Raw genomic sequence first — 26982 nt, 5'->3', positions numbered from 1 at the left:
ACACTGCTGCACGCCGCGCTGCTGCTGCACGCCGCACACTGCTGCACGCCGCACACTGCTTTTATGCGAGTTTATGCTACTGACATTGTAAATGACAATGCCTTTTATTTGTTTTAAAACCAAAACATAAATAAAAGGCATTGTAATTTTACAATGCCAATAGCTCAAACTCTTATAAATGCGAGACCTATTGCATTGCAAATGCTTGTTATATAATGACACAGTGACGTGCTTCTTTTGCAGTTTTTCGTCCTGCGATACCTGCTTTTTAGGTCTCGCCTGAGTCAGCGCTTTAGCGCTGCACTGGCGAGACTTATAGTAAACGAGTTTTGGAAGTGCAAACGAGTGCATTTCAGGCCGCCAACTACAGTGCATGTGCTCCGGGCGCGCGCACCATTTGGCAGCCTGAAAGCACTCGTTTGCGGCCGCTTTGATGTTTGATCGCGATCGCTTTCACTTTCGCGGACGCTTGTTTTAAACGCTGCTCTTAAATGCCTCAGTTTGTTTCCAAGTAATTTTATTTTGATTAACCACTTGGATAAACAATTCCTCTCGTCTTAACACTCAGTCGAGGCGCGTCAGTGTTGAATTTCTTCCAAATGCACCTCGGCTACAGAAGCACAGGTTATATTGCAGGTACATCTTGGAAGAAAAGAAAAATGAAGAGGAATAGAACGAAAGCGGCACTTCGTTGTTAAACAGCTAAGTACTTCTAATCGCAGTTCAGTGGGGACTACACTTCAGTGTAACACTACAAAGGCGCGGGTCACGTGGCTGGCTGCAACGTCACAATCTTCTACTTGCAGCTTGCGTTCATTGGCCTCTGCAGCCCACTCTAACGACTAACAACAGCCAGTCCTGTTTATGTTCTCACACTCAAAAACGGAGGCTGCTCTACCATTTGACAAGCTATTACGGATGGATTCCCGTGGGCAAGATTTCTCAAAACACGCCACTCCCTCAAAAATGTTTTTTTCATAAGGTTGGGAACAGAATGTCTTGTGAGTAGCGTGGTTGGAGCCAGCACGTGGTTCCTGGCACAACACCCTAGTGTTGTCTCAGCCTAAGTTAACCTCATTCAGCGAGGAGGACGGCTTAATTCACTGAAACTATTAATGGACAACGATATCACAGGACTTTCCTTTTATCATCTATTGACTCAGTAATTCTTATTTTTTTTTGCATAGAGCCTCCCTCACACTGGTAGAACGCACTTTAACATCAATACAGAGTGACGTTAAACACAATACCAGCAGTAGCGCTACACAAAATGATGGGCCACCCCCACCCCTGCTGAAGATGATGAGGGGCCTCATATGTCACCAGTAACCATAGACTATGCTTCCGTGAAGCGTGGAGGCCCCCTCCTTCGTAGGGGCTGCAGGGCTCTGCGTTACGTCCTGTCGGTGTGAATGCGCGACAAGATTTGACTTTTTGTTAGTGGAACACTTTGGCACATGGCATACTGTTGTTTGGGCGTATTACAGAGGAACAGAGGCGAAATAAGTCCATTTAGAAACACTCTTTTTCGCATATATTTTGTTAAAAATAATTCTAAATGGCGCACATTTTGGCAGCGGTTTTGTTCTCAGCGTGCTGCGTGCTCTTTATTTGTGGCAGGGCAGATGAACTAACTCCAACGCCTCTAAGCTCCCCTCCCCCTCTCTCTTCCCACAGCCTTGTGAATCGATCCGATCTGAGAAGGATCAAAAGTTGCCATTGAGAAAGAATCAGTCAGAGTTTAAAATTGCAAGAGTAAATAATCCTGGAACTTTCTCTAATTGGACGTTTGGTGAGAGAAAGGAGCATATCAGTAAATCGCATGCTAATTTAGCCAGTTTTCCGCAAACTACAAATGTAATGTTCTCTAAACCACAAATTATATATACACAGCGTGGGCTGGTCTTAATGTGCCTATAAAGGAATGCAGTAGGTATATTTTGTAAAAGCAAATAACGTTTTTCTGCTAGATTATTTTAAAGACGCCATGTTTTTAAATACCTATAAAATGTTCCTAAAAATATTAGCCGACTGGAGTTGGTTGATGGAAATAAAATAAGAAATTCCAGGGAGTGAGTTCAGGGAAACAAAGGTATGACTAACGCAGAGCCACTTTATAGTGAAATGTTTTGTTGTATTCAGTGGCGAAAACAGTATATGCTCATGTTATTTGTGCATTTGTCCTGTAAATGATTAGAACCTGTTTGATTGATAGTCGAGTTTCTCGGCACTACTGGAGCAGATCCTATTTCAGTGTAGGCTAATGGAATGAGGTGCTTGCACAAATGTGTAAAGCTTGCAAGTAAAACAAGACAGGGACATGATGCAACTACCAGTCTCGCGTTCTTTAAATGTACATGTTTTTAATTATTTGTTGATATGATAGATACATTTTAGAATCATCGGTTCAATATAAAATAAAGCCAAATAGCAGTTCATCGCGGAACAAAATACCTCACATAAAAAACAAAAGTAACATGAATCCAGCTTTAGAAAGGAAGGTGTCTTTCTGCAACTGTGTTCCAGTGGAATGTAACCATTAAGCAGATGTAAACACGGTGTGTTTACTCAGCACACAAGAGAAGGCAATCTTTTACCCCATGGGGATTAGGCTGTCCACTAACCTGGGAGATGGGCTCTACGTAATTAAACGTGCCTGTAACTTCACATGTAATCTCTCCCTCCCCCAAACTCCACTCTTGTCCATCGCTCCTCCCCTCTCCTTTTCCCCCCCACAGCCACTACAGATCTCAGAGATTGGGAATGCCAGAAAACACAGGCCATCGCTCACGTCATTAAAGGGATTTGCGCCACTTTGCTAATTAAGGACAAGCTATAACATAATACTCGCATGTCTGTAGAAGCCTTCCTACACCAAAACTGTTTTATTTCCCAGTTCGGTGTTCCAATACGAAAGAGTCTCGGGCTACTTGCATATACTTAAGAGTTTTGTTATCACAAGTCTGTTTAAAAATGCACACTTTGGAGCCCTTTCAGGAAAAAGCCTCGGCAAATCCTTTTACGCCCAAGGATTTGCAAACTGGGTTCGAGGCAGTCTGGCAGAGGATAATAACTCTCCCTATCTTTGATGCTTACTAGTCTTGCTTCACTCACTTCATATATCAGCACAGCACGCGCTTCTATGACACCGTGCTTCATGTTTTAGACAGCACGTTGCAAACAATGCTTGCTTATTTTGTCGCAGTTTGTTGGAAGTGCCTCTCCTCCCTCGGAGCGCACACGGCCTCTGCAGCAGTGGTCCACCTCAATCCTTTGGCACCCTCTTTTCCGATACCGTACTTAATGGTTTGAGCAGCACGGTGCTAACAATGCTTGTAAATTTGAACACAGTTTGGCTAAAATAAACAGGCATGGTTAGCACTGTGCTGTCCAAAACATGAAACGCGGTAAACTAGGACACCGCCTTTCCATGTTTTGAGCAGCACAGTGGTAACAATGCTTCTTTAATTTAGCGCAGCTGCTGACTTCTACTGGCTGTACCTTAAATCTCCTTCACAGCTCCCATACTCCACTATTCAGGCGGAAAAAAAGCTTAAACTCGCAAAGCGCATTCCAGCCTCTTCATGGCAGCAAGAACCTGCTCAACCTGAACAGCTAGCAGAACTAGAATAACGGCTTTGATATCAGGTAAGAAACGAGGAGTTCAGACCTAGTTGAGACCTAGGTTGTCTCCACGTTGTAAAACGGTGATTATTTCCTGTGGAAAAAACAAAATCTTAAATTTCATTCCAGGTCCTTACACACGTGTTAATTCTTCCTGGTATGCGTGAAGAATCATCCGTCAACATGATATAAAATCAGGCACATAAAAGGTGTCCCAAAAAATATACCAGTGATACTAAATATGCATGTAGTTACTACTCTTACTAAACCATCTCCCTATATTTACCGAAATCACTGCATTGTCAGGGTTTAAAATAAGAGGTGAGACGATGTGTCATAACGGCCAGAGGTGACAACATTGAAGATGGGGAACTAAGTCCAGTCTCGCGCCGCCTCAACATTTCTAGGCAAACCACTTATTCTGCCAGTGAATACAAAATACATGGATGTGTCTTGCTGTAATATAACTAGAGCTCCGATACCTTCGGGTCCAGCTCGCGCTATATAAAACTCCCAAAAAATTAAAAGTGACCCACCAACTTCCTGGCGTACAGCAACTTAGAACGTTACTTATTTATGTGTGTAAGGTATATTTTTTGGGTGTTAAATGCATCCTGGGCTGTAACTATGCAATATCGAGTGCATGGTCTATAAACCTCCATCCAAGTCGTGGTTTTACTCACATAAACTTTCCAACCGTGGGACATCTGAGAATACATTTTTTATCAAGCCCCTTTGTGATAGTTCTCATTTTCATAATGCACAGACTAATTTAAAATTAGCACATGAAGCAGGGATCTCATGTAAGTTGTTAGCAGCAGGTCCATACCTGTGTTTTTCTCTTTGCATTTTTGTGACTAAAGCATGCAAAAACAGGCCTGGAAAACATACATATCAGTATACTATACATAGATTTGTTGGCTTTCACAATGCTGGTTTGATAAAAAGTGTGAAATAAAAAGGGACAGACATATAGCACATAAGAAACAATTTCTGTATCTTCAGCTGGTTTTAAAGCACATCTATATACTACTGTGTGAAATATGTATTTTTGGGTTTAAAATCAAGGTAATGTGCATAATAGCAACATTTTGTATTTATTAACAGCACCAGCATGCAGGGCTGGGAACCAAAACCGCCCCTGGTAAGCTGCTCGGCCAGCCCACAATGGGAGGTAGGGGGGTGCGGCCGATATGTTTGCCGGGGCCGGTTTCTGTCGATTTTGTTACAGGGGGCAGATATTGCCGGCCATCAGTAACAACAAGCGATTGCAATGCAATAGGTCTCGCATTTGTAAAAGTTTAAGCTATTGGCATTGTTCATGACAATGCCTTTTTTAAGCTATTTTATAAAACAAACACATAATGGCATTTATTTATCATTTACAAAGCCAATAGCTAGTGTTGCATTATTATTAGCAATGCCAGCTGCTCACACTTTTATAACGCGAGACCTATTGCATTGCAAATGCTTGTTTGTTTTAGACAGTCCTTTCTTGTTAAGCACAAGTAGCGTATAATAGTCATATTTCTGTATGCCGACATTCCCATTTGTAATCCGACTGTTACAAGGAGTTGTGTGTCTGTGGTATGTTTTATTTACTACGCGATATACACTATACTCTGTTAGATATTACGAGCATATCTCTGTCCGAACTGGACAGTTTATGGTTCCTGGAGTCATACTTCACATTGTAAAAAGGGACATTCTGCTCTCTGTTCAACAGCTGTTCTGCCGTTTGAGCCTTTATAAGATGACTGCGGTTCTGGTGATGATAGGGTTGTTTTTAACCCCATTCTATTACTGCTCCCTCAGTGGTTGAGTATACTACTATACAAAAAAAAGTTCCAGTACTAGAAAAGTGTTCACGCTAGCTCGTGTTGAGAAATGCTCAGGTTGTGTTGAAACGCGCTTCGTGTGATTCCCCCTCAGTGGCAGGGCAGTGCTTGGGTTGTGCTGACTCCTGTTCGGTGTGATTTTCACTCAGTGGTAGGGGAGAATAAGAGGTGAAAGAATGCCATTGCTAAAACATATGATGCCATTACAGGGGATAAGTAAGTGGGGTGAAAGTTACCCATTGTTAAAACACTAGATGCCCGTACGTGGGATGAGTGTGTAGGTTGAAAGATACTGGATGCAAAAACACTAAATGCACTTACAGAGGATAAGTGTATGGGTTGAAAGCTTCACAATGCTAAAAAATATGATGCCCTTTCGTGGGATGAGTGCGTGGGTTAAAATGTATCTGTTGCAAGTTAACGGAGTATGAATATTGAAAGATTCCAGGTTTTTGCTTTTGTTTCCTTGTCTGTATGAATGGTTGTGTCAGCGTTTGATGTTGTACTGTGGTAATTATTGGTGTCGTTTGGTGGCTAGTCATAATTGATGTTGTGGAATGCCAGAGTTATGAGGGGGCCCTGGAGGGCGGTTGAGTCAGACAGACCGGGGCCGAGCATCTACCAACATCTGCTCCTGGTTGGGTCATTTATGTACCCATTCAACTTACCATAAACCTGCTCTTAATCTACTGGCATTGACTGAGCGTTTCTACATTCCAACGTGCAACACAAATGGCGGGGTGTTCTCTACAGGTGGTCTAGTGGGCGTGTTCTCTCAAATTAATACTGTACGGCTTGCCCTATCCTGGCTGGAGAGCGAAGGTGTGCTGCAACTTATTAATATAGTGAGTGCTCCATCCCACAATATAGTTGGATATTTTTCCTCAGACATAACGGGATTGCTCTTTCCAGGTACTTAAGCAAGGAATTATCTGCTGAAGGGAAGGCGTGGTATATTCTGTCCTGCTGGCAGAATAGGATTTCCTCTCTCCTGGTGCTAAAGTGGAGTGCTGCTCCTCGCTCTAGTTTCTTTAACTTGTACATTAGGAAGTTATTTTCGGGCAGTATAATGAAGAATTTTGTCTTGGTGGTAGAGAGGGAGGTTTAACCTGGTAAAATAGCAGGGGTCTGCTAAATATGGTACGGTGGGATTCTCATTCAGTTGCATAGGGAGATTTTCTCCCCCACACCAGGAATGTGGGGTGTTCCCTCATGGGGCCAAAGCAGGAGTGGATTCACCATAGTAGGGTTGCAGGTACTTAATTATTTGCTAGCAGTATACCAAGGGGGAGGGGTTATCACTTAGGGGCTAAGTAAGGATGGTGTGGTACAGAGAATGCATATCGTTTGGTGGGATAGCACGTGCTGGTTTGGTGGTGTGGTTCTCTGTAGGTGGGACGGAAGGGGGGTATGCCCCCTGCTATGCTGCCAGAAGGATTCATTCACGGAGGAGGGATTCGGTGGGGGGGGTTCTAACCTTGTATTATACCGGTGGCTTTCTCTCCTAAAGACATGAGTTTTTCTTCTAGAGGTTTAGCAAACCTGGGGGCATATCAACAACAACCGGCGATAATTATCGCTCAGCGCTCTTAGCGCGAGGATAATTATCGCCGGCTAGCGTGAATTTTTATCGCTGAGATAGCGTGCTATTAGCAACGCTTATCTCAATAGCGATAAAAATCTACACGCTAACAGGCTAACGTGTGATTATCGCTGGAAACCCAGTGATAATCACACGTTACCTTGTTGATAGGGACAGGCAAACTTAGCCATGATATCCTCCTTCCATAGGATATCATAGCTAAGTCTGAAAATTAGCAGACGTAAAAAAGCAGCGTTAACTGCGGTTAGCGCTGCTTTTTTTGTCTCTAACAGGGTTAGCGACATTCTTGATAATAGGAGAAATGTCGCTTAGCGACATTTCTCCTATTATTTTACTCTGGAACGCCCCCTTTGCATCTCATTAGAGATGCAAGGGGAAGCGTAGAGTAAAAGGGTGCTAACATGCAAATTTGCGTGTTAGCACCCTGTTGTTGATAGGGCGCTAGTTTTATCTCTGCTTTTTTGGCTTTTAAAGCCAAAAAAGCAGAGATAAATCCCTTGTTGATATGCCCCCTGGTTAGTTCTCTTCCAGATGTATAGCGGGTCGGTGTGGACAGGGGCATTCTTTCCTAGTGGTAAAGCAATAAAGTCCTCTCCTGAAGTGTGGCATTTGCTATCCAGGTACTTAAGATAGTAGTAACGTAAGAGTTTGATAGCCACCCATTTCCCTGACCCGGCCCAGGTGCTGCTGTAGTATTGGTAACTGGTTAATGGCCAGGCTAACAGTGGCTGAAACGGGCAGAGGCCATTATATTGACAGGGAGAGAAGGGGAGAAAATTGAGGTAGGGAGACATAAAAAAAAAAAATGTACAGAAGACAGCCTTATTGACAAGTGGTCCCGTTTCACTTGCTTCAGTCACACCCCTAGCTTCGTTTCACTATCCATTTTCCGGGGTTTAATTAGTCACAATAGAAGTTTGGACATAAAACTCCCAGCAACCAGAGTGCTATTGCCCGCACAGCTAGAACTAAAACACACATAAGGGATCACGTGTCAGTACTAAGAGAATACTGGTAGGATGAGAATCCATATAAAATGAAGAAAGAGGAGACACAATACAGAGTGAAGCGCACACTGGCAGATCATGAAGTATTGGAATTACCGTCTTCTTGCCGTCGCCGCTGACTTTGAGGGCGCAGGGTGACTTCGCCATAATGCAGGAGTTCCAAGCGCACCTATCTTTCAGTCGTCCCCCCGGCTGCTGTCTCTTCCAGTTCTAACCCCCCCCCCCCCCTCCCCCCCTCCCTCTTTCTCAGCAGTCCGGCTTCTTTTACTTTCGCTTTCGGCGGCCCAACGCATTGGTGCAGAGCCCTCAGGGGCCGTCCCTGGGCGCTCGGCTGGGTGGGTGGTGCCTCTCTCGCCCTCCTCATACCGTCGGTGCAGGTGCCCTGGGAGCTGCGAGGGCTCTTTGAACGGATGGGGTTTTCCAGGCTGCCGCGCCTGGCGGGAAGTCACGCGGTGTCTACAGTCCTTCATGGGAAGGAGTTGGGGGAGCGTTGAGTTCCTTCGTACCCAGTCTTGCAGTTTCTCCTCCCCTTCTGTGGGCGGCGCTGTAATTGCCTCGATTGACACCTCTAGCCCGTTCTGCGCGTCTCGCTGGCTGCTCCCGTAGTTTCGGAGAGAGGAAGCTGGAGTCCTGGAGCTGTACCTGGGCAGGTGGGCGCACTGTGGCTCAGCAAGTAATCGGCGCCGAGGCTGCCGGGAGGCGCGCGCGACTGATCTCTACCAGGGGGCAAATGGCGGAAGTTGCTTTTCAAGCTTTCTCAAACTAATTTAGCTTGACGGTGTGTCTTCATTCGGGCTGCTGCCAGAGAGCTGGTATAGGATAGAGAGGATGTCGGAATTTAAAAACAGAGAAAAGGAGAGTCGTAAATGGGAGAGAGAAAACAGCGAAGGGCAAGCGAAAGTACGGTCCTACATTGGAAAGATCTCCCCAGGATTATGCGGCAAGGACTTGAAAATTTAGCGGCACAAAAAGGGAAATTTTGCGGCACTTTATTTTACTTGTAATCATTCCTTTTCAGCCTTAGATCATGGAAACTGTTTTAGCAGAGTATTCAAATTTGAAACAGTAAAGTGTCTGAGCGTGTTTGTTTGCCACATTCTCCTTTAAGGTAACATTTTGGAACACAGGTGTTAGGAAAGAATGAATATAACGCCAGGAGAAGTGAAGAAAAAGTAGCGTTTATTCCAATAGGATCCCACGTCCTGCTCACAACCGCCTACACACCCAACATTCTAAAGCGAACTCCAAATCCAAGGTTCTACAACCTGGGCAGTACCAATACCCAGGACAGGAGAGTTGGGAGGGGGAAAAAGGCAAGGAACACGGAAGATTACAACACACCTCCCTACTAAAAGGAGGATAACCAAAAACATGGTAAAAAACTGCAATCCCAAAAGGGAAATTAAGAGGTAAATGGATACAAAGGAGCAAATACAAGTGTAATATAACACATAGTTGACATCCTAGTCTAACACAAGAGGATAGGTGGCATATGCGGAAACCAGAGAGAAGTACATCAAAGGGTTACATATTATAATCAGCTTGCCAAATAGGTGGTCTGCGTAACCTTGTACTTCTGGGATCGCTGTCCGTGGAAGTTGGACTGCTCTGACTGTCACCCAAAGAAGGCATGGAACCAGAAACACTTGGACAGCCCGCAATGTTGTCCATGCTCCATATGCTTCCATCACTACAGAGTTGTTGTGAACACGTCTTATTCTCTGTGGTTTAGAATATGAGGAGATCTTAGATTTGGTAACATTGGGTTTTTTGACAACTACCCATTGGCCTTCTCGCCAACACTTGGTGGATGTTCCCCAACGACTGTCATACCTGTGCTTATATTCTGATTGATGTTTTTCAGCTTTTCTAAGAACATCTTCCCTGTCCACCCACACACGAGTCCCACCATTAAGCCAATTGGGTGTGAGTTTTGAACCAGGGTTTCTTCCTTTAAGTGAGATAAATGGAGAAACTCCAGAGACAGCATTGGGTGTCGTATGGTACGACCACAACATTTTTCTAATGGCCTCCACAACCGGTTCTCGTGAAGACAATGCAAGTTGAATGGTGTCCTTTAGCATCCTACTAGCCCTTTCTACCAGGCCATTAGTTTTGGGGCAATAAAGGGGGGATCTGAGGTGAGTAACAGATAATGAGGTCATAAACTGCTTCATTTCATCTGAAGTGAATTGAACTCCATTGTCTGATATAATAACGCTAGGAATGCCTTCTTTGAAAAAGGTTTCCTTCAAAAATTAAATCAATGATGTGGTAGTGATGGAAGAAACCATTTTCGTAACAATCCAATGGAAATGGTAGTCAATAAGAACAAACAAGAACCTATGAGAATGACATAACAGGTTCAAAGGACCAATAATATCCAGCCCTAACTTGTCCCAAGGTTTGGTGGGAATTGTCACCGGCAAAAGTGGTGATTTACGGATGATTTTAGTTTTGTCTCTAATGCCACATGCCACACAATTCTTTACTTGACTCTCGACTAGAGAGTCCATATTAGGGAACCAATAGTTCTGTCTGATTTTGCTCTTCGTCATGTTCCTACCAGGGTGGCCTTCATGTGCAATTTCAATTAGCCGTTCATACATATTTTTTGGAGGGATGATTCTGCTGCCTCGATAAATAAGGTCACCTACAATAGACAATTAATTTCTTACAATCCAGAACTTGCGGATAGCTTCGGGAAAGTCTGTTATAGTTTTAGGCCATCCTTTGCTAATTACACTCTTAAGTAAGGCGAGATAACAGTCATCCTTTAAGGATTTCTCCCATTCATCTTTATTGAAGGCTGGAATTTCAATAGTAAGGATGGTTTCATCAGGAGGGTTGTACATGGGATCTTCACTGGACACAGGAAGTCTCGGGAGACAATCCACTACCTGGTTGTCGATGCCTGGAATGTAAACCATGGAGTAGTTGAAGCCTTGTAGACTCAGTACCCACTTGGAAATACGTGGAGTGGCATTTTCAAGACGTTTTGTGGAGAATAAAGGGAGTAACGGTTTGTGATCTGTTTTTAGTGAAAATGGAATTCCCCAGAGGAAATACTTGAAATGGTTCATGGCCCAATAACAGGCTAGTGCCTCTTTCTCTATTGTGGAGTAATTGAGTTCAGCATCTCTTAAGGTTCTCGAGGCAAATGCTATTACTTTCTCTTGGCCATTTACTATCTGTGTGAGTGACGCTCCTAACCCCTTCATGCTAGCATCCGTGGTCAGGATGGTTTTAGCGTTAGGGTCAAATGCACTTAGGATGGGTGCCTCAGTAATGTCTTCCTTGACGTGTACAAAAGCGTGTTGGCACTGCTGACTCCACTCAAATGATGACCCTTTTTTTAGTAGTTCTCTGAGAGGATGGACATGATCAGCAAAGTTCTTGACAAACTTGGACATATACTCAACTAAACCCAAAAAGGATTTGAGTTCCTCTTTATTTTTGGGAGTTGGAGCCAGTTTGACAGAATCTATCAGGTTGTATTTGGGTTTGATGCCCTCACTTGAAATAGTGTGACCAAGGTAGACTACAGATTCCACCCCAATTTTGCACTTGTCTTTCTGGGTGGTGAACCCAGCTTTACTGAGTCTAATCAAGACTGCTTCTAAAGTTTTGTTATGCTCCATCACAGACGAACCATGAATAAGGATGTCATCTTGGAAACAAAGCACATTGTCCAGACCTTGTAGTAAGTGATGCATTACACGTTGAAATACTGCTGCAGCAGAAGCTAGACCAAATGGTAATCTAGAGAATTGATAAGCCCCGAACGGCGTTATAAAAGAAGTGAGAGGTTTTGACTCTGGATGCAGAGCAACCTGATGGTAGGCTGAGGATAGATCTAAAACTGAAAAGAATTTCGCCCCTTGTATGGCAGAAAGCATTTCATTAATATTGGGGAGAGGGTGTCTATCCACCCAAATGTTGGAGTTTAAATCCCTGAGGTCAACACATAGACGAATGCCCTTGCCACCACCCTTGGCTGCTACTACAATGGGGGCCAATCATTCTGAACGTTCGATCCTTTCAATGACTTTGCTGGCTTCCAATCTGTCCAGTTCTTTTTTTAAGTGGTTCTCTTACAAGTAATGGAATAGATCAAGATCTAGGTTTGTGGACAGCTGGTTTCGAATTTGACTTGAGTTTAATTTTGTGAAGAAAACCTTTCAAGAGACCTAGAGTGTCCGTAAAAACCTCCGGAAATTTTCCACAATTTTCCATTCCAATATTAGATCTATCCACCAGGTAAACTGGTTCGGGTGCATTCGGGTCCAGCTTTATTCTTAGATCTTTTTGATGTTTCCAACCAAGTAAATTAGAACCATTTTTAGTAATGTAGACTTTTCCAACAGTCGATCTGTCCTTGAAGTCTATATGCATAAGCAGCATCCCCACCAGAGGTATGGGATCCTGATTGTATCCACCCGGCCGGATGTCAGGAGACAATAGACTATACTTTTCTGTACCTGAATTGGCATGTAAAGTAGCTTCGTTGTTGAGGGTATATGGGGAACAAGAGTCTGCATATACTACATACCTGACACTGTCTAGAAACATTTCACACTTTGGGTACGAATTGCTACAACTTTCAGAACAATGAAATACTTGGAAAACAATATCCTCTTCGGGAAGCTGAGGAATAGGTTCACTTGATATCATGTGAGTTATACCTTTCTTTGCATCGTGACACACTTTAGAGAAATTACTTCTTTTCTTACATTTGCTACACATTACACTTCTGGCGGGAAATTTCACATTGTTAGCTAAATGATTAGGATTGCCACACCTGTAGTATCTTAACTTGTTCCCAGAAGTAGTATGTATCTCAGGAATTGTAGGTAGGGATTTATGTTTAGAATCTTTGCTAGAAATCTTGTTTACATTGTTTTCTGAGACAGGCTTAACATCAACAGCATCTTTCATCTCGTTCATACAATATGCAGTGTGTTCAATGATAATGGCAATGGCGTGTTTCAAATCTGGGGCTTCAGCTAAAAGTCTTTCCTGAATTTTCTTGTCACTAGTACATCTTACCAGCTGATCCCTAATAAGAGACTCAGTTAAATTTCCAAAATCACACGTAGAGGCTAAACCCCTCAGAACTGCAATATAATTGATCACTTTTTCATTTTTCCCTTGAGCACGCAAAAAAAACTTGTGACGCTCTAGTACAATAATAATTTTTTCCCCAAATTGCGCCATTTTTTTAAGGTTAATTGATATACATCTTGTTGGACATCATCCTCACCATCAATATTCACATTTTCAACAATAGAATCAGGAAGGGCATCAAAAATTTCCCTACCCTGCTTCCCCAGGTTGTGCAGGAGGATATGTTGTTTGCGCACAGTGGAAATCCTGTCACCACATATAGCAATAAGATATGATTCAAAGAGATTCACACACTTTTTCCATGGAATGAGAGGATCTCCAGCTTCATCAAGAAATGAAGGAGGTTGAGACATAGCAAACGTAGACATGCTGGAGGCAGAAAGGAAAGAAAAATAAAGGAGGAGAAATAAGAGAGCAACAGGTGATGGAATAAAATGAGGAAAGAAGAAAAAGAAAGAACCGGAAATATAAAGAAGAGAAAAGAAAAAAAGAAAGAGGATGTGCAAAGAACAAACAACATCAAAATGAGCTGTGCCAGTCAAAAAGAGAATGTACAATGAACAAACAACATCCAATAATAAGCTGTGCCTGTCAGCAGGTAGAAATATGCAGGCAAATGAATGAGAAAGATAACTTCAACAGTACCGGATCATAGACTAGGTTAATAACCTCTATAATAAAACCACACATGAAGTGTAAGCTGAGCCTGTCAGCGAAAGTAGCATGCAGGCTGAAAACCTTGGAGTGGTGTGTGATAGGTAGTGTCTGCTGAGGAAGGCCAATCACCACTCGAAAAAATGAGTAATCCTGTCACATGTGAAAGGCGGAACATTCATAGCGTGGACCACCTCGAAAGAAAAAAATGCAGGCTGAGACCAATGAAGTAGGCAGGAAAATGAAGCAGTGTTTCAGGGCAGAGTCTGCGGGGAAAACAACGAAGGAGATGACGTCCCCGGGAAGAGGCGGGAACCTAGACCGTAGGCTTCCCTGGAAAGAGAACCACTGGAGCAACACTTCGCCACACGGACCAAAGAGAACTCCAGCGAGGAAGCGGGGCACTCTCACGGAGGTGGGGAAAAAGACCGGTAACTTGAAGCCAGTCTCTAACCAAACGCATATATCATCTGAAGAGACGAGAAGAACCGCCCTCCAAGAACGTCATCCACACATCGATAATGGCGAGAGGAGTTGGAACGGTGGAAATGCCCCAGTGCGGAAGAAACCAACTCACCCACCGTGAGGGACAGTTCCAGTAGCCAGGGAGTCCGCTACGATGGAAAGAGGCTCCGCAGGAAGACGAAGGAAAACGGGGCAGATCGACACCAAGTCCTCCGGTGAAGGTGTTAGCGAGCAGGCAGCAAGAACACTGGGGAAAGGATCCTCACCGTCCCCAGCACGGTAAGTTGAATTCGTCGCCAAAATGTTAGGAATGAATGAATATAGCGCCAGGAGAAGTGAAGAAAAAGTAGCATTTATTCCAATAGGATCCCACGCCCTGTTCACAACCGCCTACACACCCAACATTCTAAAGCGAACTCCAAATCCAAGGTTCTACAACCTGGGCAGTACCAATACCCAGGACAGGAGAGGGGGGAGGGGGAAAAAGGCAAGGAACACGGAAGATTACAACAATAGGTTAAGCCAAGCTCAATAGCCCAGGGTTGCTAGTCATCCTGCTTTCTGTGGCACTGTGCTGACTTGGGGCTAGCAGTTCCAAGCCTCTGAGGGAAAGAGGTGGTATGTGGACGCTTGGTACATGTAGAGCACGTCTACAGACTCCTCGGAGGGAAGCCTCGCATGGGATGTGGGTGGAAGTGGGGCAGATGGGAGGAACCTTTAACTTGGGCATGAAGGGCCTATCAACGCATGGTGCATGCAGGGCATGGGCTTTAGATGGTGGCAGTAGGGGGTAGGGGGAATAGTCACTGCAAGGGACCCTTGATTTGTATTTGCATTGATATAGTGCTTACTACCCTGTCAAGGTGCTTTTCAGTGAGTAGCACGCTACTCCGGAACCCAAAAAGGATTAGTGGTGAGTTATTATAGGGAAATACAAAATTAATTTGAGCTGTGGACATGTGAGTCTGTTAGTTGGATTGAAAAGGATAGTAGAGGAATAGTAGAGGGAAGGGTCTAAAAAGTATTTATTTGGAGATCGTAGCAGTAGGAGGAGGTTTGGGATAAGGAAAGGTAGAGGGGGAAGAGTTTCTAGAATTGGATTACGGAGAAAGATGAGGTATTGGATGAGTCTAGGAGGGATACGAGGGAAGGGTTTAGAACTTGTTTATATGGCATTAATATGTGTATAGCAGTACTTGAAAATAAGTTCAGCATAACACAGTACCTGGAGAACTTGAAAAACATTTGTTTTATTTTGGTGAAAGACACCAAAGCTCCTAGTAACTTTTTCCCATGTAAATTATCTTGCAAATGTGCCATCCTTAACTGATCATATTCTGCCTCTCCAAACTCCTGCCACAAGGGAACATTTGCGGCAAATTAACATCATGCCCCTAAATATTACATGGCATTCTGTAAGGAAGTACGTGATTCGCAGTGCTCATTTAAAAATGGGACCCCCAAAAACAAATACAATAGAACGTGCAAAAAAGATTGCAGCCACCTTTGGAAAAAGTCTAATAACCCAATTGAACAGGATTAATATTACAATTAGAGCAAATGTTACCCTTCTAACAGCGACTTACACACTACTAATTTATCACACACAAACCAAAAAATCAACAGAATAAATAGAACCATGGCAAGCAAAAGAATATAACCACTGCATTCAACCTTGAATTGTGGCAAAATTTCAATTACTTTGCTGGTCCGTACACGATTGTTGAGGCCATGCACTCAATTAACTTTGAAACGCAAATACTGCTCTGGTAAACGGAAACTCTTAAAATTTCAAAATAGAAAGATGGATTTCCACGCTGATAAGTCCTATGCAGGAAAGAGATAAACCACTTTCTCTGGAAAAGTTGATATTTTGACTTAATCCTTGCTTACTCCCTTTCTAAAACACAGAACACAATTGTCCCTCTTCTGCCCCCCAAAATCTCCCCCCTAAATGGGTACCCATCAATCCTTTAGTCCCTCAGCTTCATCTCTAAAATGACTTTGAAAGTTACTCACGTGTATTTTGGTGCTTGCTTGAGGTCTGCCCCTATCAACTAATTGAAACTCAGTTGTATTATCGCCCTTGGAAGGATGAAAGAGTGAGCTGGACAGCTCACAGTAAAATCTGGCCACATACAGACCTGTTTCTCCTGTACTGTCCAAACCTGTGACCGGCTCAGCCCCAGTATACACATCGGAAGGCGAGAGCAAAGTCAGGCTGCCTCGATTCAAGAGGAAGCAGTTATGACTTTACTCTGTTTTACACGTTTTACGAGGGTGTTTGTGTCAACTTTAAAAACATGTTTTGCATGTAGAAGAGAAGCTTTCTTGGATGCCAGTGTCTCAGACTGTTCTGATGCATTTGTTTTACCTACGCTGGCTGTGCTGTAGTTTTAACGGCTATCATGGTATGTCAGGAGACTGATGGATAGTCCTAAGTGCAGAAATACTTGCATATTACTGGAGCCCGAGGACCTCATTGAAACCGCAGTGAGTGGATTTACAGCGAGTCACACTTTGCACCGACGGGATCCACCTGCCTCAGAGATGTGTGCAGGCTGCTGCAATCGATCTTTAGGTCTGACTCGCCTTTCATCTTTTCAATTGTGCGTGTTAAATACAGCGCCTCAAAGCTGTAAGACTGACGTGAGTGCTATACTGAAAGCACATTGTTGGTTGTGATTGCTGTAACGCAGTAATACAAATATGTTTGCTAAGAGCCCAGGGCCTCATCTCGTTATATTGGTGTTTAGTACCTCCCAGGTCGCAGTGGCTGAACTCGAACAAGTTTACGCTCTCAGGCCTGGTGTAAGGGGCCTTTAAAGTTATCAAATAAACTTTTTATCAAATAAAAATTGCTGGTACAGGTTGAGTTGAAGATGAAGTAAGTTTATTGTAAAGGAAATAAGATCCATCCATCAAGTTCAATCTGTCAGGTGCAACTGACCAATCTCCACACCACAGTATTCCATCACCATGGAGCTACTTCAATAACAACAACCTCTCCAGTACCTAATCCTTAAAGGAGAACTACTACTATGTACAAGATAAATATATAAATAACATGCACATTACTACACATCTTCCTCCCACATAATAAAGGAACAAGAATATGGAAGAAAGACACAAGATATCAAAAATATTATTCTCTAACAAAGTCATTGAATTTTGCTGGTAGTTTTATAATCCTTTTACTTTTTTCTCTCAAAGAGCTTGAAAGACACTTGTTACCCGACTTGACAGTGGTTTCATCCAATTCACTGTTTACCAATGATTTATTACCAACAACCACCCTATTATGATTCCAAATCCTAGAATCTTCAGTTTTGATTGCATTTGTAAAAACCTTTTTAACTTTATGAATCATTTTGAATAACTCAGAAGACTTCCGTCCAGGTGGTGGCCTAATCATTACTAAATCTCCTACATTAACAAGTGTTTTCTTTACAGCTTTCCTTTTGTCAAACCTTAACTTGAGATCAATAACTTTGTCAGCCTCTCTTTTCCTCCATGACCCAAGGAAAGACTTACCTCTATTTCTCTTGACCACCTTTTCATTCACCCAGAAAGGCGTGAGGAAAGTATTGGGATGTCTGTTTTTAAAAAGAAGAAATGGTGTACAACCAGTGGTTGTATGAGGCGTAACTCTATACATTTCTACAATTTTATTAACCCCCTCCTTCCAATCCACGTTATTTTGTTTGGATAGTGAAATAGATTCTTTAAGAACTCGGACAAACCTTTCCACCATTCCATTACTTTCCGGATGGTATAAAGAACAACGCTTATGCTTAATAGAACATTTCTCTAAAAGCTCCCCCATTTCTTTAGAAACAAATTGCATTCCATTATCTGTAAGGAGATATCCAGGGAGACCTTCTCTAGTGAAAACATCCATGAGAAATGAGATGACATGTTTAGTGTCGATACATTTTGTGATCTTAATTTCGGGCCACCTTGAATACAAATCTATAAGAACAAACAAATAAACCTCACCATCTTTACATTTATCAGGGCCCAATATATCAAGAGCTAATTCCTCCCAAGGCGCATTTGGTCTATCCCTTATGACCATTGGTTGGACTCTTGGTTTAAAACATTTCTAACTTAACGTGCAAGGAATACACTCTCGCACTAATCTTTCAATGTCTAAATCCATCCCAGCCCACCAATAGTTAAGCCTAACGCTTTCTTTGGTTTTAGAAATTCCTTGATGGGCTAAAGTAATCAACTCTTCACGAAGACACCTAGGGGGAATTAATCTGGTACCACGAAACATCAAACCATCAGACATGGATAACTCGCCCCTCACATTCCAATACTTCTCTGAAACACCTTGACTTCTCTTAACCTATCAATTTTTGACAAGGGAAGATAACTCTAAAAGTTCCTCATCAGTTCTAAACTCTTCTCTCCATTTATCATCTTTAATGCCACCGCACTCAATTGCACACACCCATTCAAACTCCTCCTCTTCTTCTTGGTCAAAGCAACCATCATCTTGTGTGACCAGTCTGGACAAAGCATCAGCTGTATAATTACGTTCTCCAGGTAAATATTCCACATTCAAACTCTATCCTAGTAGGTCAACAACCCATCTTGAAATCCTGCTCGAGATGGCATCCGTTCCTTTCCTATTAAAAACTTCATCTAAGGGTTTGTGATCAGTTCGAACCACAAATTTGGTAGCCCACAATAAATTCTTTAACTTCTTCATGGCCCAATGGACGGCTAACGCCTCCTTTTCTATCACTGAGTAACGAGATTCAGCTCCCCTAAGACTGCTTGACAGGAAAAGAATGACATCTGTTTTACCCTCACTCTCTTGTTGTAGTACAGCACCCAAACCTTTCATACTTGCATTGGTAACTAAAACCGATTTGGCTGCAGGTTCAAAACTCCCTAATCTAGGTGTCTCTTTTAGATACTCTTTAATCTTGACAAATTCTGCCTCACATTCCTTGCTCCATATAAACTCTACACCTTTGCAAAGAAGGGTACGCCTGTGAACACACTTTTCAGCAAAACCTTTAACAAACTGGCTGTAATACTCAGCCATCCCCAAAAATTTCATGAGGTCTTCTTTACTTTTAGGTGATGATACATTTTCTATTGATTTAACCAAGTCACTCTTAGGTTCAATTCCCTTACCAGATATTGTGTGTCCCAGGTAATCAATAGAAGATTTCCTAAACTTGCATTTATCAATTCTAACCGTGAGATTGTGTAATCTAAACCTCTCCAACACCTCCTTAAAACACTTGTAAAACTCAAACGTACGTTGGGAATGACGTTTTTAAGCAGGTTAAGGACTTTGGTTGATAAGAAGAGTTTCTTAAGCTTAGATAGACAGTTTAATAAGCCAGATGCGTAGATTACAGCAAGAAACACTGTAAGACCTGGGGTCACCAAGCCCTAAGGGGGTAACGTGACTTGAGCGGCTGGGCACCCAAAGGCTTATGTGTAAAGCGACCATACAACACACACATCCTCTGAAACAGGGAACGCACACAATAAGGGACGCCACACAGTAGAATTTATGCAAATAACTCAAGTTTATCTAAGCAGTTAGATGCAAATGCAGTTCATTAGATGGCAATGGCATTATTTACATAGGATAGCATTTGATTCACCAGCATCTCATAATGGTGCCCTAGGCAGTACCTGATTACATCAGCGTTATATTCACCAGCGATTCACAATGGGGCAATAGGTCACACTTGTATACATTAGCACCAGTTGCAGGAGCACTCCGTCATAGTTTCATGGGTAATATCTGGTGAACCTGGGGGAGCGGTAAACACAGCGGTTAATCCTAGCGCTTTGCCCCTCCCAACTCTAGTATTGCATTCTGCCGTGGGCACCCCGCGTAGCGTCTAATGATCAGCGCGGTGAAAGATAGTACTGGGAATCGTAGCGCCACACCTGGGAACTAGTAGTGACTCAGGGCAGGCTTCGCGGGCTTACCGCTACTCATGGCACCACTAGCGCTTCCGTGCGAGATCACAGCGCTACTTGTAATACTCAGGCATTGAACACTTTGGAGCATAGCGTATGAACACAGCGCTACTCGTAATAAACACGCATTGGACACTTCCGAGCAGAGCCTACAACCATAGCGCTACTCGTAATAAGTAAGCATTGAACCCTTTTGAGCATAGCCTATGAACACAGCGTTACTCGTAATAATCGGGCATAGAACACTTCCGAGCAGAGCCTACAACCACAGCGCTACTCGTAATAAGTAAGAATGGAACCCTTTTGAGCAGAGCCTATGAACACAGCGTTACTCGTAATAATCGGGCATAGAACACTTCCGAGCAGAGCCTACAAACACAGCGCTACTCGTAATAAGTAAGCATTGAACCCTTTGGAGCCGTTCGGGAAAGCACAGCGCTACTCGTACTTGACAAGCCTCAAGTAGGCGGTCCACTGATACGCGGCAGTCTCTGAGGAAGGGGTAATCCCTCGGAGGGGTGTCAGAGTCTCCGGTGAACGGGTGGAACTCCCACGGAGGGAAACCAGTGTCTCAGGGTGCGGTGCCGCTCCCGATCTGTAGGGGGCGCACCGGGTCTGTCCCAAGCCTCCCGGGGAGCAGGGGGGGTAAGTCCCCGGCCTCCACTCGGCCATGCTACCTCCCAGCCCCCGGGGGTTACCTTGATCTCGGCGTCCTGGGGCGTCCGACACAGCTCCGGACTCCGCAGTCGATACCTCCGCGACGGGGGCAGGTCACGGCCTCTCACACCTCCGCCAGCAGCTGCGACGGCAGCGACGGGGCCCCGGGCTTCTCCGCGGGCCTCGACGTGATGATGGTGCAAGCTTCCGGCCTCCGGGCCGCGGCGGTGAGCGCGCTCTGGTCCCCGCGCCAGGGGGGTGGGTCAAATTAAGCGGGAGAGCTCAGCGCTCAACGTGGATTGAGGCAGGGGATCCCAGGCCGGGTCAGGGAGCGCAGGGGTCACAGCGCTAGTACCTGGTTGATCCTCAGCCGTCCTGCATTCAGCTTTGGCATGAAGTTTCAGCATTCAGGTTCAGCATTCAGTTTTGACGTGAAGTTTCAGCATTCAGTTACAGCATTCAGTTGTGACATGAAGTTTCAGCATTCAGGTTCAGCATTCAGTTATGACATGAAGTCCTGATGGCGCAGATGTCTCTGGCGCCCTTGGGGAGTTCTGTTCCTGGGGGGTAGGGATTGAGTTGGCGACTAGTTCCTTCCTAGTCAGGCTGGGCAGAGGTTCCCCGGGTCCTCCTACTGCTGGGCTAGATCAGTGGGCTTTACAGGATCCCTCACTCACTTAAGAGGCAGCACCTAAATCCTGTCACTCTCAGAGGCATAAGTCCCTGGCTAGGCCCTACCGCCTAAAACTCCTGCGTGGATTCTTCAGCTCTGCTTTACCCCAACTGGCCAACTAACTAGAAAAAGTTCCCTCCCTCACTTAAGTAGCCCTAGGTCAGGTGACCTCTAGCCAAGGCGGCAAAAGTAAAAACCACACCTCCCTTCTAGAAGGTTCCAGCACATTCCAGGAGCTAGGGTGCTACTAATGAAGACCACTCTGCAGTAGCAGGGGCCTGTGGCAGCCATTTTGGGAGAAGGGAGCACCTGCACCTTAACACTGATTGGCAATGAAAAGGTGCCCGGAGACCTAAGTCCAACATAAAAATGAGGGTGGAAAAAATGAGGCACGATCAAAAATAGAAGGGGAGACCACCCTAGGGCTGACAGGTCTAACAAACACCAACAGTTAATTTTGATTAATGACTTGTTTCTCAGCAGATTGAAAACTTTGGTTGGCATGTATGGTTTCCGAGGCTTAGATAGGCAGTTTAACCAGGCAAATACGTAAATTGCAGCAAGGAACACCAACAGTCAGTTTTGCTTAATGAAAGCTTAATTTTGACGTTTCCCACAAAGTCTCCAATCAAAAAAAAAAAAAAAAAAAATGTTTTTAAACAGTGGATTTACCAACCTCATGAGTATGTCAATAAAATTGTTCCATGTTTTCCTGCAAGTTATATGGTTATCTAGAAGTCACTTTAGTGTTAAACCTTGTGAATCCTTACTTTGTGAGCACAAATTAACATTTACCAAATCAAATAGTAAGGCGTTAGGCTCCCAACAAAGTTTCCAGGATCACATGAAGCCTACATCGACTTTCTCCCAACCCTCTAATAAATCTGTTTAAGTTCAAGGGCAAGAAATGTGGCGAAAGCTTTAGGTTTATATATTTTATTTTATCAAATAAAGAGATAGTGACTCTAGGTAAACAATAGGAAAACACATTTTATTTTTTACTGGACTTTCTTGTATTAGATGTTGAGATCTTCTTTAAATCTTGAAATTCCTCAGAAAGAAAAATTAAAACTTTTCTCATCTGCACAGATGTATCCCATCCTCGTCGCCAGTGTAAAGTTATCAAATAAAAATTGCTGGTACAGGTTGAGATGAAAATGAAGTAAGTTTATTGTAGAGGAAATAAGAACCCATCCATCATGTTCAATCTGTCAGGTGCAACTGACCAATCTCCACACCACAGTATTCCATCACTATGGAGGTACTTCAATAACCACAACCTCTCCAGTACCTAATCCTTAAAGGAGAACTACTACTATGTACAAGATAAATATATAAATAACATGCACATTACTACAGGGCCCCCCTTTGTCAATGTCCCCACTCACAGGAGAAAGTTTCGCTGGAGCCATGAGCTGTCCAGGCCCCCCTATTCCATAAGGCATGTTCAATTACTCACCACCTCTAAGTTAGCTAGTACGGCACGACGTAGTGACGTGTGCCCATACAGCCAATTGGAGGTCACCATTTTGTTTGTTGTCTGCCAAGACCTTTTTTTTGTGGCCAAAAACATAAATGTCACGGTCATCGCTCTATTTAGCTGATTTTGCGATTATTTTGCAAATTGCTGGAGGGTCTGAGTGGAGTTACCTGGACAGCGCTCTGGGTGCAAAGTAAATGTGGTGTTTATCGTGGGGGAGGGGTTTGTTGCTGTGTGATGGAAGGATGGATGTGTGAGGAGGATGGGATGGGATGCTAACAATTACGCCGAGATACATTAAGGGCTGATTTCAAAGCCTAACAGGACTCGATTAAGACCAAGTGGGATGGACAAACTTCTGTTTGCATGACATTAAAGTCAGTTAGCTCCCTGCTGCGCTGCTCGGAATATTAGCTCCCGAGCTTGGGCCAAGCTCGCCCGTGGCCAAGCACAAGTCCGTGACATGAAAATTCACTTATTACATGAACGTTCAGTGTAAATGCACTGGTTTGGCTAATTGTTGTTGACGGAAGCAACGGCGATCATCACCCCCCCTTACTTTTCTTTGACCGGTCTGTCCGTCTGAAGTCCGTTGGCATCCAGAGTAGCCTGCAGCTTTTGAGAAGGACATCTGTTGGAAAATCAATCCACAGGAAACAAAGGAATTCCAAGGTAATTTTTATTTACATAGATTAAACATGGAGACAAGTCTCGATCCAAATCATGATTGCCAGTAACCGACATTTCCCACATATGTCTATACATGATCCTACATGTTCAAATTATAACAAACCCTTCTGCAGCCAGCAGTAGCGTTTAAACGATAACATTGAGACACGAGCGAAATTTCGCGCCCATATCTCCATGTCGGAAATAACTGCATTATATGAAAACGTGAGTACGAGTGAGACAAGACCGCAGAAGTACAGTGATCGTGTACTCGCGGTACATGCAACACACCTTCCTCCTTTTCGGAAAAAAAACAAAACAACATCAAAAAATGATATTCCTCGTACTACTTTTAATCATGTTAGTATGTAATCTCTAAATCGTACAGGAGGGTTACGCATCCTAACACTCCTGGCCACATCAAATGGTCCCCGATTACACCAGACTTTACTCCAGTGGGCTTCGAGAATACTGCGTACAATCATCTTCTTCCACATTCAAAAAACGTTGTCCTGACATTCCTTAGGGAGACGTTCATCACCTTTGAATAAAGAAACTTGTCCAAGATTCCAAACATTCCCTCCTTCAACCTGCACAGTGCTGTTAAACACGTCAATAACTAGTAGGATCTGACCAACATGATATTCCTTTATTGCTGACCTTCCCCATTTTTAGGTAGAGCATTCGAGACCTCTTGTATATACTTTAGTATATACTTATATGTGTATGTTTTTGTTTTGTGCTTGGTTTATTGAGAAATCTAAACTTGTTATATGCATTGTACAAAGTAGAGATGCAGATGCTTACAATTAGTATGCTCTCTTAGTTCAAGAGGTATTATTAATTCATGCATATTTTTCCGTTACAATCTTAGCTACATGTCGAAAGTGTTGTACTACATTTATAAGATTGGTCTGAGCTGAGAGATTGATGTTTCTGTGCTGACTTTCTGAAACCGGAAGGTTTGAACCCTCAATAAATAAAAACATGTTTAAACAAATACTTATTTGTGTATGTACCTTGTGGACTCTGGAGATCAGCCCTAGGACTTGTCTGCTTCTGTTTAGGGACTTTTTTTTCTGTTCAACTGCCTCTGTTTAACTTTCTTAATAGAAAATGACTAGTAGAGGTTAGTTGGCAAGCACGAGATCTCGGCGAGCGCGCCCTTAGGGCCCGGCCCCCCGGACCCATGCCACACCCCCCCGGACCCGTGCCACACCCCCATAGTCTGGTCCAGTAGCCTGATTGGCTACTGGCCGGACAAAGTACTTCCGAGTCGCTCATGTCGTGTATCCGGCCGGAGCAGATAGCTTTAGGGGGGGAGACAGGGGGAGGGGCTATTTAGGCCCTGGCTCCACGTTCACTCTTCCAGCTCTGGACCCCTCGACCAGTGGATCCAATCTACCTACCAGGAGGGTGAAGGACCTGTGGGCCCTGGTCACCCTAGTGGCGGAAAGAGGCCACAGAACATTGGCCAGTACTGAGGTGAGAGACGGTAAGCTCTCCGCAGGGAGAATGGGGACACCGGCTGGGGAGGCAAGGGCGCCAGGTCACACGAGCCTCCTTGGCAGCCTGGTGGTAGAGGGGTGGGCCCCCGGAAATGACGGACAAGGACCCAGGGCTGGGTGCTCACCGCTCAAGGACGCAGGTGGGTTGCGCCTTGCGTGTTTCTCAGATAGGGGATGCGAGCCAGAGGGCCCCTTGGTGCTGGAGGAAGTAGATATTGCATAACCGGTGGTTATGATCAGTGGTAATACTTGTAAATATTAAAATTGTGAATATTGAATGTTAAATGTGAATAAAATAAAATAAATGTTATTGTCATGTTTATCAATGTTTTAATGGTTATTAAACATGGCCGTTTTTCCCACACTTTTTCCCACACACTTGGACTGGTTAGTTTTGATTGTGGGATTGCATGAGGTTGGGGCGGGGTTCATCCTAGGGGGTCCGGGCTCTAAAAATACCAGAATTGATTTCTGCTTGTTAAACTGCCTCTATTTAACTCTCTTGATAAAAAACGACCAGCAGAGGTCAGTAAAATACCAAAATTGCTTTCTCCTTAGGGACTTTCTTTTTAAAACATTTCTGGCAACTGTCTCTATTTAACTTTCTTGACAGAAAACGATCAGCAAAGGTCCGTAAAATACCAGAATCACTTTAGCATTCTCTAGATACCAGTCCATTGAAATGGTGTTCCACGAGCACCCGTAGACAATAATATTTTTTTCAAATATTGTATTTTCAGTGATATGACCACCGAAGTCCCTGATTTTATATTAAAAACAGCTTTGGACTGTACAATTTCCCGCTGTAAGGCAATATTCCTCTCCATGTGTTCCCATACCTGGTTTATTTTACAGCCATCTCCGTTTGATTAAGTCAACCTGCATCGTGCATTTGAAATACTTTTCTATTAAATGTAGCTTTTTGTGGTAGAGATGACGTAGTATAGTTTGTGATATTAACACTGTATATCTTTATATTACTTCTATTCCAAAATAATATATAGTGTGCTTAAGTTCAGGGTATTTTTTTAATATATAGGGATGGTAGGTCTTTGTTTCAAAATGTGTACACTTTGTGAATTACTCGAGTTGTAGTTTGGCGGGGTACTTGAGAATTGCTGAAACCAGTATCTTATTAAGTTTAGATAGAACCAAAGTAATATATGTCTCAGACGTGTATTTTGCTTAAGGCCCTGGCACTTTATATTTTACAAATTAAGCATTGTAAGCTTTTATTTGGGACTTGTATAGCTGCAGAGTGTTGAAGTGTGGAACTTGCAGCTTGTTTGAAATTGCATACGCAGGTCTGGTTTGGGGGTTTTCTCTTAAACTGAATTTATACTTATTGTGTTTGTGTCACTATAAAGGTGAGTATTTTTTAATTAATTGCAGATAGTTTGAAGATAATTTATTCAAGAGAAGGAGTATTTAGAGTATAGTTTTTATTGCGTTTTTGACTTGTTTTTGGGCATTTTTAAAAATTTGCTTTTAGCCCCAGCACTTCATGTTTTACAAATTAAGCACTGGGTGTAGGCCTTTATTTGGGACCTATGTTGATGGGGAAATACTGGCACCCTCCCAGGAGAAAATGAATTAAACTCACCAGACATAGCAGGTTTGCTCAGAAACAGAGTGAAATTTATGTATTGGTACCAAATGCATGCATCATTGCTAATTAGCAAGGAAGAAGTCAGGTTTCCTGCCTTAGGGGCTCTC

At 43.4% G+C, this 26982-nt stretch overlaps 2 protein-coding genes across 7 annotated transcripts in view; one reads left to right on the top strand and one right to left on the bottom strand.

Annotated features, from left to right (window-relative positions):
- LOC146830549 (solute carrier family 60 member 1-like) overlaps positions 1–8393 on the bottom strand; it is a 305632-nt gene extending 297239 nt beyond the window's left edge. The window contains exon 1 of the mRNA XM_085604769.1: positions 8169–8393. The gene's annotated coding sequence lies outside the window, so the exon portion shown is untranslated. The remainder of the gene's footprint in view (positions 1–8168) is intronic.
- LOC146830547 (E3 ubiquitin-protein ligase RNF31-like) overlaps positions 1–26982 on the top strand; it is a 325057-nt gene that overhangs the window by 94122 nt on the left and 203953 nt on the right. For 2 of the 6 annotated variants that reach the window (XM_085604766.1, XM_085604768.1), the window contains exon 1: positions 8571–8722. The exons of 1 other annotated variant lie outside the window; for it this stretch is intronic. The gene's annotated coding sequence lies outside the window, so the exon portion shown is untranslated. Of the gene's footprint in view, positions 1–3629; positions 3649–8570; positions 8723–14044; positions 14598–26982 lie in introns of those variants that run through there. 3 more of the 6 variants (XM_085604765.1, XM_085604762.1, XM_085604764.1) reach the window with 3 other exon arrangements.

This window comes from Triturus cristatus, chromosome 5_1 (assembly GCF_964204655.1).
Source record: "Triturus cristatus chromosome 5_1, aTriCri1.1, whole genome shotgun sequence".
Lineage (NCBI taxonomy): Eukaryota > Metazoa > Chordata > Amphibia > Caudata > Salamandridae > Triturus > Triturus cristatus.
Note: the sequence above shows the minus strand (reverse complement) of the source record. Positions and strands in the feature narration are given on the sequence as shown.